Genomic DNA, 16,571 nt, shown 5'->3' on the forward strand with positions numbered 1-16,571 from the left:
ATTGCCTTTCAAGGAGTCACTTGAGGCTAAGTAAAACCAAAACAAGTTAAGCACAAAAACTGCGCTAGATGCGAAATGGCTGATTTAAATATATATAAACAAGCTGATAACAGGGCGTAAAAGCTACGTGTAGTACAACAGTCAAAATGGCGGACAACAAAGGTATGTAGTGTGCTGCAACGTAGCTTTCAAGACAAAGATTTCCAGGACACAGGTATATTTGGCTATATTCAGCTAAATTCTTAGGTAACTATTATCTAATAAGATGAAATTATAAAGTTAAAAATCTTGTTAAAAAAGATAAATAATCTATAGAATGATATAAAAAAAACTATTAAAATGCTAGGTCTGTAGTCTGTTAACTCTTGCAATTAATGACAGATGGGATTTGTAGCTAAATCGAACGCGGGGAATTACAAACAAAGTTCCTTCGATTTTCTTGTTTTTATAATAAAATTATTTCAGATCTTGCAAGCACGGTCTGTACTTTTGACCTCAAACTTTGTAAAAAACCGCTCAGTATCCGTTTTTTATTTATCCTTACATGTATGACATTTTTCATCGTGTTTTAAGAATGCCTACCTAAATGTAAAACATCGTGCTTATTAAATACAGGCGGTTAAAGAACATGACCGAATTGTTGTTCAGTGTGATTTATTCTTTAAAAAGTTGAAGAACTTTTCCCCACGCGAAAATATTAACTGCTTATACTTTGTGTTATAAGCTAATATTATCATTTAAATCAATGTTACAAACAACTTCAAGCATAAACATGACAGTTGTGCATCGAAGGTTGAAGGTTAAATCTGCCACATTTTAGATGCAGCACTGGCTGTCTATTTAGAGTCATAGACTAACAATGTGATAAGTTAACAAGTTAAAGGAAGCTGTATCTATATCTAGCAAGTAATATAAAACAATTATATTCAGAGAGAATTAGAAGGTAACTGATGCGATACATGCGAGATAAGGAGGTTAAGCTTACCGCTACTATATTAATAAGAGGAGCGGCGGAGATGATGCAGTGGTTGCGACCTCGGCTTGTATTCGTAAGGTTTTAGGCTCAAAAGAGTGCATCAATAAAATTTCTGCTTCATACATAAAAAGTGTTTTTCTAATAATAAATGTTTTCCTTTTTTCTTTTTTCGTCATTTCATACAATTGGAAGTTCCAGGAAAAAGGAAATTTTAATTCTAAATATGTTAATATACAGATACTTTATATATTTTGAACTTTTGACCACAATTATTTCTTTCTCCTTTTACAATTGCCCGGTTATAGCAAGAAAGCAATTTTGCTATTCGCAAAATACCTGTTCTGTTATAACACCCATTTACATCCGCTGTAACAATGTCAATATATCCTTCACCAACGATGAAGAATAATATTAATGTCCTTGCTGTTTGTTTGATCGAGCGGTGTTTATGTTTGCACCAATGTTGAAACCCAAATCAAGATGCTGATGCTGGCCTCACCACGAAGCCTTTGCAGGGAATGTATTATCCTTTCTTAATTGCTTACACATTAGTAGACACTACGTAAAACGGTATTGTTTTTGATAAGTCAATGTGAGATATATTTTTTGCAAAATCATTCAAGAAAACTAAAGACTTGAGTCGACTGGAAGTAGAGTCGGGATTACTGCAAGAAAGATAATTATGTTTAACTAGTGTTGTAATTAATACTGACATAGCTTTCATTACTTTGATTTGTTTAAAAATTTAACCTACGCAAACTTAATGAGATCAAGTGATTTGTTTGCACAATTAGAACAATATGTAGTTGCAGCATACAGAGAAATATGAAAGTATATTACCAAAGGACCCTTTCTATTTAACCACCGATATATATTGCTTTGGAGAGAAGTTACCAATTTTGCGTGACAACTATGATGCAGCAATTCTTTTTCTACCGAAAGTCAAGCAACACGTGAGGGAGCACATGGTTCGTAGATATAAAAGCCTGAATTATCCAACATTACGTTATTAAAACATTTAAACGGAGCTTCGTGACAAGTCAAATCAACAGGATATACTATACAAAACACACAATGGTAAGTTTGTGGCTAAAGAGATCGAAAGAATATTTTATTTTTGCAAACAACTTATGTATCAAATATTTGTAATTATTATACTTCTTTGTGTTCTAGATAATATTTCTTTTCCATAGTACTCGTTTCCCCTGGCGTTATTTTTAATCAGTCAAATTGCAACTGCTCCATTAAATGACGGGCAAGCAACAACAATCAGTGGTATACCCAGCACTATTGAAGGCACTGCAAGATTATTTACAGTACCACGCATTACCCAGAATTCTCATGTATTTAAGAAATCTGAAGAAACACTTTCGCCAAAACAGAGATGCAATAGAGATTGCGCTGACGCTAAACAACTTTATTTCCCATCTCCATGTTCTATTTATTCTATTTTTGTTTTCGAATGTAATTGTTGTGCTTCTGGGACATCTGATGACACCAGAGATGTGTCTGAAAAGAACGAAACATCGTATTGACATTTTAGAACTGTGAATATTATGTAAATACTACTTTTTTTATATACTAAATCTTCTATAAATACATTTGTTCTTCTGCATTATTATTTCTTCTTTAAACAACTGTGGGATTAAAAAGGTTGATAACTTGTAGATAGGAGGCAATGATGTCACTTCCTAAGTTGGATATTTTTCCTGACAAAATTTAGCTCTTACTGTAGATTACATATCATTTTAAAGAAAAAAAACTCTCACGAGTCCAAGAATTTCGCGATAAAAAACTTCTCTGAATAATTAATTCAATGATTTTTCGCTAAATAATGATGCGCTCATTAATTTTGCACAAAAATCACTTGGTTTTGAATCGATTTAAAAATTTGGTTAACAATTATTACACAAAATGATGACAGTGACGAATAAAGAAATTGTGTTTTTTTTTTACACAAACCAGTTTGAGCCAAATATCGTTAAATTAACGTTTTTTCTCCGCACCTTTCTTTCTTTAAAGTTTTGTGGAAATTATTTTAAGCACAACAATGGCTGTTTACAGCTTTGATTTTACAAAGTTCATACGGCATAACTTTAATGTCATTTGTTGTTTACTAGAAAGTCGTTTAACACTACTTTAACAGTGTCAAAAAACTTTCCTATGCATAAAAACCTTTCTTACCATTAACAATGTGCTTATTCGGTCTAATGCAGCATGCTTATATATAGTGATTTTGAAACCATTAAAATCTGTAGCTATTCTTTATTTCAAATTTAAAATACACATTTCAAGAAAGGGTCAATTGTTTTATTCGAATTTTAATAATTGCTCCAGAAAAACTTAAGGTTTTCTGATTGTCAGTAAAACGTTTTTCTTTGCAATGATTTATTGCAAAAGGGAGGGGGGACGGGGCATGACTTGTCATTCCAACGAATTGAAATAACATTTTTATAATTACGAGGGTTGACCAAACATAGCTCGAATGTTTCTTAAGGACAACGAAACCATGGTAAAAGTTATATCTAGATTGACACTTAGATTTCATGTTGGTGCTAATTTAAGGTCGACAAGTAAACAAAATCAAAGTAAACCTATAAATTAGGATTTCTATTTTTTAAAATTATTCGAATTAGATTTTTTTTAATATATTCTTTTATTTATTTCTTATTAAACTACTTTAAAATTAGATTAAGCATTTGATGCGTACACAAGCCTTTTTAAAACATTATTTGTTTCTAAGCTTAGTGTTAACTTGAGATATTTACTAGTTATTTACCTAGCAAAATATGAATGATTACTCAAGCGACTCTCCTTTCCTTCTTTTTGCAGTGTTTTTTTACTGTTTTGGGTAAAAAAACAGATTTTTTTCAATAATACTAGTACTGCTTCACAAAATGGAGATAATAAGGTGATGTCGGAGTTAGCAATGTCTGGTTTCATTTTGGTACACGTTACTTATATTAGCTTTCATCCATTAGAAACCATTGACTGGCTACTAATATTATTCTATTTAGAGGTCGAGCAAGGTATGAAATTGGTTCATTTCTTTCTTGTCTTCTTTAATCTTGTTCCTTGCATTTCCAATGTTTTATATTACACTACAATCTCTTACGCCTCAGGACAAATGGACAATCGATTTTGTTAAGTGGAAAAAGGGGTGTACCCTCCCACCTTTTTGTTGATGGCTTGAAATCAATTGTGTCAAAAAAATACTATCTCGCAGACATTTTTAGAATAGCATCGAAAAATTCTTCTTGTGATAAAAGTATATCTTAAAAATAACTTTGAAAAACTAAGTCCGTAATTATTTTGTTCGGGACGATCTCTGAAAATACTTTCATAAAACTATTCAACTTTTGAAGCTTAACCTGAACAGTCGTAATGTCATTGCGACACATAATTATGTTATTAAAGCTGCATAAGCGATGAACTTTTGTCTCGTATATATTCTTTGATTTCCGTCGGCAAAGGCAAAATCTTTAAAATCGACTGAAAAGATAGACGCACATTGTTCAGAAAAAATATTTACCCTGGGCTTTAAAAATAATTATTTTTAGAAAAGTGAATATGAATGCCTCGTCTTATTTTCAAGAAGTATAAATTTTTACTCTTACTTTTTTAGACGCCAAAAAAAATACTTTATTCCATTTTCAGCCAATGCAAACTTAGGAGAATCCGATATCTAGTATCACGCCTAAACTTTGTAGGAAGTATTTCGTCACATTCAAAGTCTCACAGACAAAACCGATGTTTAGAACTCTAGCATAATTTATGCAAAACAGGTCGTTGAAACTCTTTTAGGCTAGTTATCTGGGCGCAGGAGTTACAGCGTAGATCAAAATGTTAAACTAATCTGGCATTTGCTCCTACATAGCAGATACTTTAGCTTTATAAATAATCCAAATAAAGAAAATAATTCTGTTTGCAGAACAGCAAAAAGAGGAAAAAATGAAAAGAAAGAAAATAACAAGAAGAATTAAAAGAAGTAGAGCAAACTTGTAAATCAATTGTCATTTTTGTTTTAGATAGATATCTTCCTCGTAAACAAGGTCAGTTACACACCACATATGAAGTCAATTACTTGCACTAGATGCCTTAACATTAGGATTGTTAATTTTAATCTATATTTTAATAGATATTTTCTTTTATTTTGAACTTTAAACTGCAGCTACCTTCACAATTATTTTTTTGTTTTTTTGTTTCACAATTGATAAGATATAGCTAGCAATTTAGCTATTCTTAATATACATATTTTGTTATAACACCCCCTCACAGCTGCTATAACAATGTCAATAAATGCTCTAGCAACGATGAGAATAATACTAATGTCCTTGATATTGAACCGAGCTTTATTTATGCTTCCACCTATTTTGAAGACTAAATCAAAACGCTGAGGTTAGCACCACCTTTATTTATGCGCCACAAAACTTTCCCCGGGATTATTATCCTTTTATGATTGCCTACACATCAGATAAAACGTAATTAATAGGACAAGTCAATGTGAGAAATATTTGTTGTAAAAATCATTTAATGAAACTGAAGGCTTGAGTCGACTGGAAGTACTGGAAAACCAAGAATGTTAATTATGTTTTCTTACTGCTGTAATTGACACTGAAACTACTTTGATTTGTTTAGAAATTTAACCTACGCAATCTTAATGAGATCAAGTGATTTGTTTGCACAATTAGAATCATAAGCAGTTGTTGCAGGCAGAGAAAATATGAAGGTATATTACCAAAGGTCCCTTTTTATTTAACCACAGATACATATTGCGTTGGAGAAAAGTTCACCATTTTAAGTGGCAACTACAACGCAGCAATTTTCTTCCTACCAAAAGCCAAGCAAAACGTGTGTGGGAGCACACGGTTTCGTATATAAAAGCCTGAAATGTCCAACATTTAATTATTAAAACATATAAACATTCTGAACTGAAGGATAAATAAAATCAACAGGAAATACTATACAAAATACATAATGGTAGGTTTTTGGCTAAAGAGATTTATGCTGACCAAATAAATATTTCATTTATGAATTCAACTAATGTCTGAAAAGAGGAAAAATTATTATACTTACTTTGCATTGTAGATAACATAGTATATTTCTTTTCCATAGTCGTTCATAGTTACGCTAATTTTAATTGGCAAAGTTGCAACTGCTCCATTAAATGACGGGGAAACAACAACAAGCAGTGCTATTCCCAGCACTACGGAAGCAACTACAATATTATTTACACTACCACGAATTACCCAGAATTCTCATGTATTTAAGAAGTCTGAAGAAACACTTTCGCCTGAACAGAGATGGGATAGAGATTGCCTTGACGCTAAACAACTTTATTTCCCATCTCCATGTTCTATTTATTCTTTTTTTGTTTTCCAATGTAATTGCTGTGCTTCTGGAACTTCTGATGACAGCGGAAATGTGTCTGCAGACAACGAAACTTCGTATTAAAATTTGTGCATTGTAAATATTATGTAAATACTATTTTTCAAATATATTAAATCTTCTATAAATGCATTTGTTTCCCTGCATTCTTTTTAAAATCAAACGTGCAATTGAAGATAATTATGACAGAGCTAAGTTTTCCATAGTTTGTTGTACAATATCTAGTTGCCAAACTCTTTAATAGAATTCATATCCCTTGAAATAAGTTACAGCATTAGAAAGCCCTGTAAAATTGTAGAATTTGGTTTTTCCTCCGTGGAAAAGGCTTCAGAGTAACTAATATAAAACATAATGAAGAAAATTGATAGCTTTTGCGATATTTGTATCTAAACATTGTACAAATGTTGATATGCAATATCATCTTTACAGCATTCAAAAAGCTGCTGATTCAATCACAATTGTTCTTAAGGATGCATGAAACGCCTTTTTTCTGTGTTAGGTATGATGTCTATATTTCCACAACTGCAAATTGAGAATTCAGTATGACCAAAACAATATTTATATCAATATTTTAGTTTTGTTTATATTTCAGAAATCCCTTTTAGCCTAAAACGTAGAGGTGTGTAGCACAAATTGTTTTTGAAATAGCGAGATTTAAACTTTTTAAGCAGATTAAATTTTATTGAAGCGAAAATTGCTGTTGTTTTTTATCTTGTTTTCTTCACATTTTTCAGTTAAAAATTTATATTTTTCACTTAAAATAAATATTCTATGAATTATCAGCTTTCCCAAGATATAAAAATTAAAAAATTTAAAAAAGTAACGATTTGGGTGTTTCATGTATCGTTAAAATGGCTATGAAAGAATTTAATAAGCTCAATCTCTGCACATTCTGAAGAATGGTGTGTAATAAATGGCCCACTCAAAAGGTCAATGTGCAAGAAATTACACTTTAGAACCACATAGTCTAGACAACCTGTTTATGAATATCTTTTTCACACACACAAAAAAATTCTTTTAGTATTCTTCTTAGCGGTAAAATGAGAATGAGCTACGGTCTGTAAAATTTATTAAATATCAATAAATCGAAACTTTCTTTTGACTAGGGAAGAGAGACAACACGAGTAGCTGTATTTGTTAAAAATGCTACGTTACTGGTTTAAAAAGGTAATTAATACCTCTAAAAGATTTTAAAATCATTTTTGTTGCTTCGACTGGCTTTATGTACGTTAACTTGTATGTTTCTATGCAAAATTACAAACGATAGAGGTAGCTAGTTCACAATTTTGAATTTTAATTTACTACAAAGCTTGAGTTAAAGGCAAGGTAAGGAATAAATCATAGATATCCAATATATGTAGGAAAGTATTTTATCATTTTCGGTTATTTTCGGATAACCAATGGTAATTTAAAAATGAGTTCAGATATTGTTTTTCTCCTCAGTGATCATAAACTTGCGTGTAAACACTAAAATCGAAAACCCACAGCTGAAATCATTTCCTTTCCACAAAGTTTGAATGTCACACATCAAATATGATGATTCCGATATAAACTGCAAAACAACCTTATTTTAATGAGCAGCAATTGAATCTGCCAATTCCGTCATATTCTTTAACCGCTGAATTTTCTTTTCATAAAGATGTAAGTATATACATTGTATTTGCTGCAAGAGAAGCTCTGGCCAAGATGGGACAGTCCGGTCATGTATGTCGAATTTTGCTCATTAATAATACTCACCATATTTTCTTCTTAAACGTAGAACCTAAGGAATCGCAGACTACCAGAATAACATTCTTCATACAACGTTTGTAAAGGAAAATTACTGAAAAATGTGTGTAGTAAATTCCTTAAAATAAAGCTTTGATTAAGACGTAATGCGATAAGATAAATTTCCAAATAAAATTGATGCATTTTCATTTCAATTGCAATCTCCAACTTTTTGTCCGGAAGTGTATTTCACATATCTAGTCAATTAAGTGAGTACCTCTCAAAATGATGAAATGTGGGTTCACTTTATGTTACATATTACTTTAAAGGAAAAAGCTCTCGCGCATCACAAAATCGCGAAATCAAAGGAAAAAATCTCGCAGAAAACCGCTTCCTTGAGTTTTCGTGAAAAATAGCTTTTCTAAATGATTAATTCAATGATTCTTCGCTAACACCGCAAGAGGCATGTGATCATTATTTTTGCACAAAATCACCTGGTTTTGAATCGAGTGTTGGTGAACGATTATTTTACGAATCCTTAAAAAAATATTGATAATTCGGTCCAGTGCAGCTTGCTTACATATAGTGATTTCAAACCATTAAAATAACATTAAAGTAGCTATTCTTTCTTTCAAATTTAAACCTCCGCATTTCAAGAAGGGTCAAGTGTTTGTTTTGAAGTTAATAGCATTTTTATTTTAATAATTGCTCCAGAAAAACTTGAGGTTTTCTGATTGTCAGTAAACTTTTTTCACAATGATTTATTGTTGTCATTCCAACGAATTGAAAAAACATTTTTATAATTACGAAGGTTGACCAAACATAGCTCGAATGTTTCTTAAGGACAACGACACCATGGTAAAAGTGATATCTAGATTGACTCTTTAATTTCATGTTGGTGCTAACCTTAGGTCGACCAGTATACAAAAGCAAAGTAAACCTATTAGTTTGACTCTCTTTTTTTGTAATTATTTGAACTAGATTTCTCTAGTTTTAAAAATCTTCAATTAGTTGCAATTGAACTACTTTGAAATTAGATTAACCATTTGATGCACGCACAAGCCTTTTTTCCGCTATTATAACATTATTTGTTTGTACGCCTAGTATTAACCTGAGATATTTACTAGTTGTTTACCTAACAAAATAAAAATGATATCTCGTGTGACTCTCTCTTCTTTGGTTTCCCAGTGCCTTTTTACTGCTTTTTTATGGTTTTTTTAATAACACTAGTACTCCTTCACAAAAGAGTGAGAATATGACGATGTTAGAGTCAATAATATGGAAACAATTGTTACAGCGTAATAATTTGCTTAAGACATTCAATTGTCTTTTTCATTTTGTAACAACGCAGACAGACAATAATTTCGAAAATCATTTTGGTGCACGATAATTATATCGACTTCTATTTATTAAAAGCCATTTCCTGGCTACTAATTAATCTATTTAGAGTTCAAGCAAGTTATAAAATTACCTTTATTTTCTCTTGTGTCCTATTCAATCTTGTTTGTTAGGTTTCCATATTTTCTATTACACTGCAATCCCTGTCTCTTACGCCTTAGGACACATGTGTACCGGCATAAATTCTTGCTGATGGCTTGAAGTTCATTGTGTCAGAAAAATCGCTATCTTTTAGACTTTTTTAAAATAGTAGTATAATTATTCTTGTGTCCCTAATTATTTTATTCAAGACGATATCAGAAAACAGAGCTTAATATTTACGTGCGCATGTTTTCTTCAAACTGCTAAAAATACTTTTATACAACTACAAATTTTAAAGATTCACCTGTTATGTTCAGTTGTTAACAGTCGAAATGGCATGGCTATACATAATAATGTTATTAAAACTGAATGATTGGCGATGAAATCACGTGCTCTACACTTTTGTCTCTTATGTACTTTTTCCGCCAGTGAAAGCGAAATTTTAAAATTGACTGAAAAGATAAACGCACAATGTGAAGAAAAGTGTTTACGGGCCAGGGGGCCTTGTAAATTTTCGAAAAATTCAATAAAAATGTGTAGTGTTATTTTAAAAAGAATTTTGACAGCTACTTTAGCACCTGCCAAAATCCCAAATTTTTAAAGGCTATAAATACATAATTGAAGGCGTCGCAGAAACTCTTCACCATGGGGCTCGACAGACGCCATATTTTCTGTTTACATTCCTTAAGATAAAGATCGAGATTACATTATCTAGGTATTCGTGCTCAAATTTTTGGCAGAACAAATTTTTGTACAAACTATATTTGCTGATGCTAAATATTAATTAATTTTAGTGGTAGAAAAATCAAAGAACGTTGTCGTTTTGCGGATGATGGATTTTAAATATTTTTTTGTGAGCTTAACGGTATAACGATAATATAACATAACAATAATATAACAAAGGTATTTACAGTGCGCCATGATTTCCCCTGTCCCTTCCCTTGCCAGCTAACTAACCGGTTAGCTTAAACTATACCTAAGCTAGCTAGCTAGCTGCATACACTTGCTTACTTTTGTCCAATACTCCAGTCCATAATTATAGTGCCAGCAACTATTAGGCACAATACTTTTAAAAGATCAGAATAAAAACTACCAATATCGTGCCAACAGTAACATTTATTTCTTGCTTGACATTATTTTCACTTGACATTTATTTAGGTTAACCATATGACGGATTGCAACAGTTTTAATCATTGATAACTTTGCATTTTGTGTGCTTTGGATAGAATACAGTCCATAATCCATTAAAGAATACCCTTCTTCGATTATAGTGTATAATGGTGAAGCCACAAGTTAAATTCTCTGCTAATGTTGTCATAATTTTGTTGTTTTTAGTGTCGCGGTATCATTATCAATAACTTGTCTCTATAAACCCCTAAACTACACTGTAAGAAAGAAATAATGTTCCAAATAAGAATTTCAGAAAGAGATTTTAACCATATCGCACCACACAGCAAGACAATTAATTGTACGCCTCAACATGTATTACGGACGTTTTCTATTAACTGAGAGGAGCGAATTATTTACACTTTAATTTTTCAATATCATTGATTGATTAAAAAACTTATAAAATCACAATAGGATTTTAAACAATCTCTTAGAAGAAAAAAAAAGTTAAAAAAGTGAACTTTTTTTTATTTGATGAAACACATGATGAACCAACTGCTGTAAACATAAGTCGCTATAGTACTTTTTTGGATCATTTTTGGAAATACTTGGTCAAAAAGGTATTACTACGGTAACCAGATACACATGGCTACGACACCACCTACTTTTTTTATTTTTCTTCTAACTTAGACAGTTCACAAACACAAAAACAACCGATTACCAGATGCTGTACCGAAAATATCGCAAGATTGGTCACTACTTAGAACTTCAGTGATACTATGTCCGGGTAATCCATTATTTTTGTTGTACAAGGTTAAAATTGAAAGATAAAGAAACTTTGTAGAAAAATTAAAACAGGGAATAGTGGATAAAATAAAAAGAAGAAAAATAACAAGAAGTATTAAAAGAAGTTGTTAATTCGTGACTTTTTTTAGATAGATAGATGTCCTTTTGGTGAACAAGGTTAGTTACAGACCACACATCATAACAATTAATTGCACTTTACGCCTTAACATAAAGAATTTTGATTGTAATTGATATGTTAATAAGCAGATATTTTCTTATATTTTGAACTTTCGACCGCAGTCACCTCCACAATTATTTTTTTTTTGTTTGGTTGTTCCAGAATTGCTTAGAAGCAGCTAGCCAAACTTTTTCAATTCGCAATATACATATCTTGCTATAATACCCACTTACATCTCCCGTAACAGTGTCAATATATCGTTCAACAACGATGAAAAATAATACTAATGTCCTTGCTGTTTGTTTAAGAGAGTGGTTTTTATGCTTGCATCAATGTTGAAGCCCAAATAAAAATCCTGAGGTCAGCACCATCCCTATTCATTCCCCACAAAACACTCCGCAGTTCCTTTTGATATTGTTTTTGATAAATCAATGTAAGAACTATTGATAAACTGAAGACTTGAATCGACTGGAAATAGACTCGGGAAAAGTGGAAAATCAAGAAAGTCAATTATGTGTATTCAGTGTTGTAATTAATACTGACAGCTTTCATTGCTTTAATTTGTTCTGAAATTTAACCTACGCAAACTTAAGGGTCAAGTGATTTGTTTTCACAAATAAAAGGTATATGCAGATGCAGCACGCAGAGAAGATTTGAAGGTATATTACCAAAGGTCTCTTTCTATATAACCACATATTTATATTGCGTTGGAGAAAATTTAACAATTTTAAATGGCAACAATTACGAAGCACTTTTCTTCCTACCAAGAAAAAAGCAACACGTGTGGGAGTACACGGTGTCGTAGATATAAAATCCGAAATATCCAACATTTAGTTATTAAAACATATAAACAGTCTAAACTGAAGGATAAATCAAATCAACAGGAAATACTATTGAAAATACGCAATGGTAAGTTTGTTGCTAAAGAGACCGAAGAAATATTTTATTTTCGCCAACAACTTATGTATCATAATATGTAAAAATGGTATACATTCTTTGTATTGTAAATAACATAGTATATTTCTTTTCCATAGTACTCGTTCATCGTTACTCTAATTATAATCGGCAAAATTGCAACTGCTCCACTAAATAACGAAGAAACAACAACAACAACAACAACAAGTGGTATACCCAGCACTACGGAAGCCACTACAATATTATTTACGGTACCACGAATTACTCAGAATTCTCATGTATTCAAGAAATCTGAAGAAACACTTTCGCCAGAACAGAAATGCGATAGAGATTGCGCTGATGTTAAACAACTTTATTTCCCATCTCCATGCTCTATTTATTCTATTTTTATCATCGAATGCAATTGTTGTGCTTCAGGGACATCTGATGACAGCGGAAATGTGTCTGAAGACAACGAGACTTCGTATTAAAATTTTGGAAATGCAAATACAATGTAAATATTATTTTTAAATATACTAAATCTTCTATAACTACATTTGTTTTCGCAGCATTACCTTTTAAATCAAACTGTGCAATTGAAGACATTCCTGACAGAGCTATGTTTTCTAAGTTTGTTGTATGTTATCTTGTTGCCAAACTCTTCAACAGAATTCATCTCCCTTGAATGAATTTACAAAATTAGAATGCCCTGTAAAATTTAAAATTTATAATTTTGTATCAGATTTTGTATCAGATAACGTCAAAGTATTTTGCACCTTTTTTTTCTTTAAAGTATAGTGGATTTTTTTTAAAACAATACAATAATTGTTTACAAAAAATGTTCATACGGCGAAAATTTATCGTAATTTTTTTGTTTACTAGAAAGCAGTTTAACACTACTTTAACATTGCCAGAGGACTTTTCTTAACTTTCTTTGGGTTTATTCGGTCTAGTGCAGCACTGGAAGGTGGAAGCTTGGTTAATTGTCCCTAGCAATAAAATCCTAAATGTTCAGGATTGAGGAAATTTGAGTCACTTGTGGAATATGTTAATACAAACTCATTTAATAAAGAGATTAATTGGATAAAGTTTTAAGGATCATGAAGTCACGCATACATAAAATAGGGCTGTCATTTAATAATATACTTTAACTTCTCACGTATTATTAATGCTAGGACCTTAATTGATTGCAGACTTATGTAATGAATACTAAAGATTTGTTTTCTTATCAAAACATGACGGTACTGCACAAAATCCTTCAGGAATATAGTTAAGAAGGTCCGTTTTCACAGAAATATTGTTCTTATCAATAAACACCGTACAAATTCACAAATTGGCAATTTCAGACGACGTCATTTCGCTAAATTAATATTTCCTTTAATTCTGTTTTGTAGTTTTTTCCTAGTACCATATATCTCTGTAGAAACACGGGTTGCAACCACCTGGTATCGTATGTACACGATGCGATTAATATTTCTATAATCAATACAACATATTATTATAACACTCTTATATGGTTGTCAGCACTTTTTAAACATAATTCTGAAAATTTATTTTTCGACAAAACTAGGGCAATCTTATAATTTTTGCGAGGGAATGTAATAACATTTGCATGCGCTGAATGAAAGGCGTTTTACGACAAATAATTGATAAATGTAGCCATAAAAATTTCCCTATGAAATGCTGACGTATCGTGATTTGAACCAATTAGAATCTGTAGCTGCTATTAAAATATTATTTTTTTCAAATTTAAACCTACGTGTTTTAAGAAGGGTTTGTTGTGAAGTTAAATACATTTTAATTTTAATAATTACTCCAGAAAAACTTGAGGTTTTCTGATTGTCAGGAATTTTTCCTTTGCAATGATTTATTGCACAATGGGAAGTAATAGGAGTTGTAATTTAAATAATGTTTTTATAACTATGAAGGTTGGTCATGTAACTAACTGTTTAGATAAACCACCATTTCATCACATAGCTCGAAGGTTTCTTAAGGACAACAACACCGTGGTGAATGTGTTAGCTAGGCTTTCTCTTAGATTTCATGTTAGTACTAACCTTAGGTCGACGAGTAAACAAAATCAAAGTAAACCTATAAAATAGGATTCTATATTTGAAATAATTCGAACTAGATTTCTTTAGATTTTAATTTTTTTGATTTATTTCTGATCGAACTACTTTGAAGCCTTCTTTCCTGGTATTATAACATTATTTGCTTCTAAGCCTAGTATTAACCAGAGATATTTACCTAGCAAAATAAAAATTATATCTCATGCGACTCTTCCGTCTTTGGTTTCCCAGTGCCATTTTACTGCTTTGGGTAACAAAACGGATTTTTTGACAATGCTAGTACTCATTCACAAAAGAGAGAGAAGAGGATGATGTCAGAGTCAACAATGTCTGGACACAATTGTTGCAGTGTAATACTTGGCTAAAGGCATCTCGTTAGATTTCTCAATTTGAAACAATGAAGACAGATGACAATGTCAAAAGTTATTTAGGGGCAGATGGACAATCGAATTGGTAATATAGAAAACGGGGGTTACCACCATAACCTTTTGTTGATGGCTTGAAGTCTATAGTGTCAAAGGAATTGCTATCTTTCAGACATTTTTAAAATAGTAGCAAAATATTCTTTTTGTGATGGAAGTACATCACAAAAATAACTTCGCAAAACTTTGTCCTTAATTATTTTGTTCAAGACGATTAAACTTTACGTGTGCATATTTTCTTCAAACTACTAAAAATACCTTCCTACAGTTACGACTTTTGAAGTTTCACCTGTTGTGTTTAGTCGTTAACAGTCGTAATGCCATCGCGATGCATAATTATGTTATTAAAGCTGCATAAGCGATGAAAGCACTACTTGACACTTGTCTCGTATGTACGTTGTGACAACTGTGGGCGAGAGTAGAATCATTAAAATTGACTAAAATGATAGCCGCAAATTTTTCAGGAAAAGTATTTACCCTGGGCCTGTGAAATATATATTTTAGGATAGGTCAATATGAATGCGCCGTCGTCTTATTTGCAAGGAATAGAAATTTTGCCTCTTACATTCTTAGAAGCCAATAAAAATGTTTCATTCCATTTTCAGCCAATGTGAACTCCGAAGAATCTGATATCCAGTATCCTTTCAGGCTTCCTAAGAAATCTCCGAGTTCAAGGTCTCAGATTCAAATCAGAAGACTTCTATGCATAATAAGATGTGGTCGTCAAGACTTTCTTAAGATAGTTAGCAAGTTTGTATTCTACAATCCCTCCCCGAATTATGTGATTACCTAGCTAGCCGGCCTCACTGATATCCAGGGATTAAGGAACCCTGTAATTGTAAGGCACTACTAGGGTATGTTAGGCTCTTCACTGGGTTAAACAAATAGAAAACAACAGCCATGACGTCAGCTCCCATTTACATAACAGCTACGTTGGCACCTGTCAGAATTCCTTTTTGTCAAGACCATAAGGCACATAATGGAAGCCATCGCTATAACCCATTTACCATGTGGCCGAAGGTAAGCACTCTGAGCCATTGTCCCCCAATTTTTTGATTGTAAGGTAACTGTGTTAGTTACCATTCTTCCCCAATACATGATGACAAGGACAGAATGGTGATCCCCATTATGATAGTAACTACCTTCACCAAAATTTTAGAAAGTTAAACAACTCTGTCATTCCTGGTGAATTATATATATCATGTACAGCATATTTAATGTATATATGTTAATTCTGTCTCCATGGCTATCATATCGTTCTATTTAGAAAGTTTAGTTCGCAGGGGTTCTTCTAAAGTATATTTTCTACAACGAAATCACATTTTTTAGGCAGCCATGCATAAATTATATTTGCTAAGGCTGAAGATTTATTAATTTTAGTGGAATAAAAAACAGTATTGTCGAAATTCTATTGTGGAGAAAAAATGAAAAACTTTGTGGCAGAAATTTTTGTGGACAATGGATTTTAATTTATTTTTTGGTGAATTTAGGTTTAAAGTAGATGCAATTAGCACCTAACATAATAATAACATAACAGAAGTATTTACAGTGCACCGTGATTTTTC

This window comes from Hydractinia symbiolongicarpus, chromosome 13 (genome assembly GCF_029227915.1).
Source record: "Hydractinia symbiolongicarpus strain clone_291-10 chromosome 13, HSymV2.1, whole genome shotgun sequence".
Classification (NCBI taxonomy): Eukaryota; Metazoa; Cnidaria; class Hydrozoa; order Anthoathecata; family Hydractiniidae; genus Hydractinia; species Hydractinia symbiolongicarpus.